Source organism: Pyxicephalus adspersus, chromosome 3 (genome assembly GCF_032062135.1).
Source record: "Pyxicephalus adspersus chromosome 3, UCB_Pads_2.0, whole genome shotgun sequence".
NCBI lineage: Eukaryota > Metazoa > Chordata > Amphibia > Anura > Pyxicephalidae > Pyxicephalus > Pyxicephalus adspersus.
In genome coordinates this window covers 78,730,760-78,737,520 of record NC_092860.1, presented here as the reverse complement: position 1 = coordinate 78,737,520, position 6,761 = coordinate 78,730,760, and positions in this window count along the sequence as shown.

The following is a 6,761-nucleotide window of genomic DNA, read 5'->3' as shown; positions in this document are numbered from 1 at the left end:
ACCTCCACACTACGTCATTGTGCCACTCTGTGGCCTCCTGATGCTGTCGCTACCTCCACACTATGGCATTGTACCACTCTGTGGCCTACTCATGCTGCTGCCACCTCCACAATCTGTCATTGTGCCACTCTGTGGCCTCCGCCTGATGCTGCTGCTGCCACCTCCGCATTCTGTAATTGTGCCACTCTGTGGCCTTTGCCTGATGCTGCCGGCACCTCCACACTATGTTATTGTGCCACTCTGTGGCCTCCTGATGCTGTCACCACCTCCACACTCTGTCATTCTGCCACTCTGTGGCCTACTCATGCTGCCACTACCTCCAGGCTCTGTCATTGTGCCACATTGTAGCCTCCTGATGCAGTTGCCAACTCCACACTCTTTCATTGTGCCACTCTATGGCTTCCTCATGCTGCTGCCACCTCCACACTCTGTCATTGTGCCACTCTGTGGCCTCCGCCTGATGCTGCTGCTGCCGCCACCTCCACAATCTGTCATTGTGCCACTCTGTAGCCTCCTGATGCTGTCGCCAACTTCAGACTCTGTCATTGTGCCACTCTGTAGCCTCTTGATGCTGTCCCCAACTCCACACTCTGTCATTGTGCCACTCTGTGGCCTCAGCCTGATGCTGCTGCTGCCGCCACCTCCACAATCTGTCATTGAGCTAACCTGTAGCCTCCTTATGCTGTCGCCAACTCTAGACTCTATCATTGTGCCACTCTGTGGCCTTCTGATGCTGCTGCCACCTCCACACTGTCATTGTGCAATTCTGTGGCCTCCTGATGCTGCTGCCACCTCCAGACTCTGCCATTGGGCCACTCTGTGGTCTCCTCATGCTGCTTCCACCTCACCACTATGTCATTGTGCCACTCTGTGGACTTCTCAAGCTGTTCTCCCACCCTCCCCACTCCATGACTGGGCCACTTTTTTGCCTTTTTGGCCTGGATGACATTACTATTTATTTGACCCTTCTTCTGATCTGTCAGAAGGAAGGAAAAAAGAGACGCACAACGGATCCTGTCTGTGTAGCAGCTGTAAGGCCTGTATGGTCCCATCAGAATTGGCTTATGATTTGGTAGCCAAAAGCAGGAGTGGGTGCTACTGTTTTTCTTGGCATTAGCTTTACTGATGGATTATTGAGCAAACGCTGACCGAGTGAAGGCATATGTTCCACAGACATGATCCGTTTTTTGTGGGTTATTGCTCTGACGCATCAGAGGAAGGGTAAAATAATCAGTGACGTCAACACAAACTTACTGCTGACACCATCTCGACTCTGTTGGGGGGCTCTACTTGTAAAAGTGGTTAATAGAAAAGGTTCTTTAGCCATCCATGTGAAATCAGCTGATGAGGGTGTAAAAGGAGTGCGCTTCTTCTTGACGCTTATTTGGTCAGTTTTGGCCTGGTGACTTGGCCCAAATAAGTGAAGTGTGCAGTAATTCTAATCGCGACGCCTGTCATCTGCATGTCATACTGACTCACAGTATTTTTTCACTACCACAGCAGACTCCCTATGCGTGTTACTGCAAGGCACAGTGTTCTACACCACTATCAAGGCTCTCTGCAGGGCAAAAACAGACGTTTTTTTAACGCGATTCGCTGTAAAGTCGGATCGAAGCAAATCTTTTCGAAAAATTCTGCAAACCAGCCGAAACAAATTTTTGAAAAATTCGCTCATCTCTACTTGTGTCAGTCAATCAGTGACATCTGCAGTGGGGATATGATTTTTGTTAGTAACCCACCTTTCATTCATTTTCAAAAAGGTGAGGCGATTCATGTTTCCCGGCGACAGTCGTGATCAGTTGTCCGTGACCACTCCGCCAGCAGCACTGAAAGTTCTTTTGAACAAAACACTGGATGCTGGGCACGAAAGAAGCTTGATGGCATACTGTGCCAACTGCGGGCAGATTTCAAGCCTGTTGACCCAAAAATTAATGGCATCACTACTGTCAGGACAGGCATCCTCCCCGTAACTGCTGTCGCCAACACCACCACCACCAGCTAGAAAAGAGTGAACGTAATCATGCATCATTCGCTTCATTCGTTCTCGATGGTCATGCCCCCGCACTTCACTTGTTTGAGGTGGCTGCATCAGGTTTCAGGATACAGGAGGATACAGTGGCCGCAGTGTGGCCGCAGTGTCCGCCTGAGCTCCCTGTGTGGAATGTGGTGCGTGGAACTCCTCACACAGCCGGTCGCATAGTATTCTGCTGTAGTTGTAGCGGTGATCTAGAGGGGTGGTCAGCCAGTAATTATCTTGTTTTTTGATGCTGCAAATGTGGGGTTCCCTCCGTAGGGATTGCAACATGTGGACACACATATGAAAGAGGGGTTTCCTGGGCTCATCCTCCTCCTGTCACTCAGTAGGCGCCTAAACATCTTCCTGCTTATCACCCACCTCCTGCTCTTCAAGCTGCAGCAGTTCCTGTTGTTCCAGCGCCCGCACAATGCCTGGGGCGTGACAGCACAAATGCAGGTTGGACAGGTCCTGTCCAGCAGCACCAACATGGTCTCCCTCATCATCATCATAATCATCTTCCTCCTCCTCTTGAAATTCCTGATGCTGGTCAGTGTCCCTTCTTGCTCCTTCTAATGCTGGCTGTGCGCTACGGAGTCACCCTCATCCTCCTCCCCTATTTCTCCCCCCCCCCCCGTCTCCCATCATCACTTTCCATCAGGCCACACAGGGTATTATCAAGCAAAAAGATGATGTGTATGACGTTGTTCCAGCCTGACCGCTCCCGACTCACAACGTTTGTGGCTTGCTCAAAGTGTGGCTGTACCAAGGGCCCCACTGCCTCCATGCCCCACGCTGACCAAGTAATGGCAGATGGCTAGCTTTTGCTCACACAGATGCTGGAGCTTCCATCTAGTCACAGAGTCACAAATGAGTCTATGCGGTGGCAGCCTCTGTTGGTGCTGGATCTTGCTAAGCGTGGTGGAGGCAGTAGGGTATCGGCGGACATGGCTGAAGATGGAGCGAGCCTGTCTCAGCAAGGTTGGCCCCATTGCCGCACACTACGTTGCCAGTTGTGAGCCAGGAGGGCGTTAGCCAAGCCTCAACCTCTCTGTGCAAAGCGGACTGCAGTTCTCTGGCGGTGTGACTTTTCTCCCCCAAGAACACCAGTTTCAGCACTGCCTGGCAACACGTTTGCTTGAGAGAGCCGTAGTGGCATGCCCGCTTAACCACAGTGTCCTCCGCTGCCGACCTCTCTGGAGGATTGTTAAAAAGAGAGGGGTTGATGGTAGAAGGAATGCTGGAGGAGGACTGGGGTGACTCATGCTTACCCACCACACCCCTTGGCCGGGGTACCAGGTGCTGTAATGCCTCTTGCAGACTACCACCCACTGAGCTATGCAAGCTCGCCCAGTGAGTGGTGAAGGACAGGTAGCGTCCTACTGTGTCTGGTTGTCCAGCTGTCCATGGTGACATGGATTTGGCTAGACACCGAGAATGCCAATGCCTGGGAGAGGTTTCCATTATATGTACATGTACATTGGGTACAGCTGTGCAGGAGAAGTAATGCCTGCTTGGTATATTCCACTGCCGCTCAGCACAGGCCATCAGGTCACCGAAAGGAGCCGAGTCTACAATGCTGTACGGCAGTAGTTGCAAGGTCATTAGTTTGGCTAGAAGTAAATTGAGTTCAGTGACTCTTATTGGTCGGGCTCATTGCCTGATGCCTTGTGCAGAACTCTGGTAGAGTGGGCTGAAGGCCCAGGGGAGCTGAAGGGGTCACTGGAGTACCCATCTTGCGGCAACAAACGTCGTCTGACGCCACGAAACCTGTGGGCAGAAGCTGATACTTCATCGCAGTTGGAAGTCCAGCTAGCACCAACCTCCTAAGACGTACTAGCAATAACAGTTGGAGGTGGAGAAGGACTCAATGGAGGTTGAAGAAGAGACCATGACGCGGTTGCACTTCCTTCAAGAGAAAGCAAGTACTGCTCCCACTTTGTGGTTCTTGCGCATGTGGGAAAGCAGGGATGTTGTACCCAAGTGTGATCCGGCCTGTCCTCTGCGGATGTGCCTGTGGCACAGGATTCAGATTGCTATTCACCCATCATCGTCTTTCAGCATGAAAAAGGACCACACTGGAGAGGTGCGTGCAACTACTCTGCTGCTCTTTTTCTTTGCCTGCCTCTGCGTCTGCTTGGTGCCCTGCGTCTCCTCCAGCTCCACCTCCCCCACGGTCACACATTCTCTGACTGTTTCCCTGCTTGTGCCCACTCCTCTGTCTCTTCTTTGGGACTCACGTGAGGCAAATTGGCTTATGGGCAGCATGGTGGCTTGGGGTTAGCACTCTGGCCTTTGCAGCGCTGGGTCCTAGGTTCGAATCCCAGCCAGGACACTTTCTGAATGGAGTTTGCAAGTTCTCTCCATGTCTGCGTGGGTTTCCTGCAGGTACTCCGGTTTCCTCCCACATCCCAAAAACATGCAGTTAGGTTAATTGCCTTCCCCCTAAGATTGACCTTAGATTACAATAAAGACATATGACTATAGTAGGGACATTAGATTGTGATTTCCTTTGAGGGACAGTTAGTGACATGACTATGGATTTTGTACAGCGCTGCGTAATATGATGGTGCTATATAAATACTGTGTATAAATAATAATAAATTGGCGGCCCCTTACATTCCCAGACCGTTGCTGCTGCCTTTCCTCTGCGTCTGTTTCGGAACTGCTGCTAGCCCTTATATGCACCGGTGGTTCCCAGGTGACATCACGTTCATCATCATCCTCTTTTTCATCTAAGCCAACCTCTGCAAATGCAGCCACTGATCCAGAACCCTCGCCCAGCAAAGTGCTGACCACACTCTCCAAGGGACTCAAAGTATGCCTCCTGCCCTGCAACTCGCACTGACAGATCCTCAGGCTGTTCGTCAAACAACAAGGGAGAGTCATCGGGAGGTACAGGCACATTGACGATGCTAACTCCTGTCTTTGCTCCTGTCATGGCTGTGCTGGTTGCTGCTGCTGCAGAAGAAGAGCCTGCTGCACTTGAGGCCCCTGAGACCCAGTCCACAATACTCTCACGTGACGTAGCTGTATGATTGTATTCCACCCTCTCAGTACATCTGCTAGCGTATTAGTGCTCCACACACATCCCAGACCTGTTTGACCATTTGTGCTGCTGCCTCCAACAGTTTGCAGCTGTCCTACAGTGGCGGACTCCTGGAGAGTATGCCCCCTGCCAGATGCGGCAGGTCACGCAACGCCAAGCCTTCCCCTGCGTCTACCACTCATCCTTTACTTATTCAGGGAAAATGCACCTGTATAAAACAGTTTCTTTGTTAAAAAGGAACAGGTATTAAACACTGAAATATCTGTATTTTTTTATAGTAGGACAGAAATTTTCTGTACCAAAGGGCTTCTTCGGTAAATAGGAACAGGTAACATCAAAAACTGAAATATCTGTATATATACAGATATACAGAAGGCTCCTAAGCTGTCCCTGTCACAATCCACGTTTCTCCCTGCTTCTATCCTTCACACAGAACACAAGATGGAGTTACTAACCCCTCCCTGTATATATGCCTGTGCTCAGATCTCTCCTGATTGGCTGCTGGGCCTTGCTGTGCATCCTGGGAGCAAATGATTCGCTCCCAGCCGGCATTCCGAGCAAATGATTCGCTTCCAGCCGCAAGTCGTCGTCACTGCCCCCTGCTTTTTCCCTTGTTCGTCCAGCGAGAACATGACCTCATGGCGAATCACAAGGCTGTTCTCGCTTACATGTTTGGTAAGTGAGAAAGGCCCAATTTGCTGCGAGATGTCCACCTTCATTGTTGTGAATAAAAAAATTTATTTTTTTTATAATTTTGTCCCAATCAAAATGACACTAAAGTGATATTTCTGCTAGAAAAAATATATTATTATTATATTAATATTATTATTATTATTATTATTATATTATTATTATATATTATATATTTATATATTTTTATAAAATCTAGTTTTAATTTCAATATATCTTTACTGGAGGACTAAGATCATAAAAACTTAAAAAGCAGAACTAAACCATTTAGTGTGCGTAAGTTTTTTGCCATGATAGCACATACCTACTGACTGCTGGCTTTCTCAGCTCTTTCGTGATTCCCTACCACCACTGAATGGTCACCGATGATGAAACAACGTATCAGCGTTCCTTACATTTATATCTGTTTTCAGCAGTACCAGGGATAGAGCCAAGGGCTACACTACATGGCATATGCGTGGTGTAGTTTAACCAAAAACAAAAGGCCACCAGAAGGAGAAATGTTTTGTGTTTTTGCATGTCTTTGTTGTCTCTGCTGTCAATAAGCATCTTTCTCCTGGTGACTTTGTATTATCCTTGATTTTGTGTAATAATATTAAACATAAAAAGCATAAGCTGGATTTAAATTGTCTCTGAAGTATAATAGTATACTGATATTAAAGCCCCTTGTGTCTCACAAAATGCCTAACAGAAGTTTTTCTTATATCAGTTTGGGTGTCCGCATCCATCCAGCTACAGTGGCACACTAATGCCCTTGAAGCTTGGAGGAAGGTGATGCTAATATAGTGGCTTTGTAATGTATTGAGAGAAAACTGTAAAGTAGTTGTGAAATGATTTTCAAAAGGGGAAATACAGTAGTTCCCTTTATCAGGGTGTAGACAACCCCAAATATTTATATATATATATAGAAATAGTACAAAGGCAAACAGAGGGTTTTTTTGGCAAGAAAAGTATTGTATTCAATGATAGCTTCTCTTAGAACACTACAAATCAAAACATTTTGAAGAT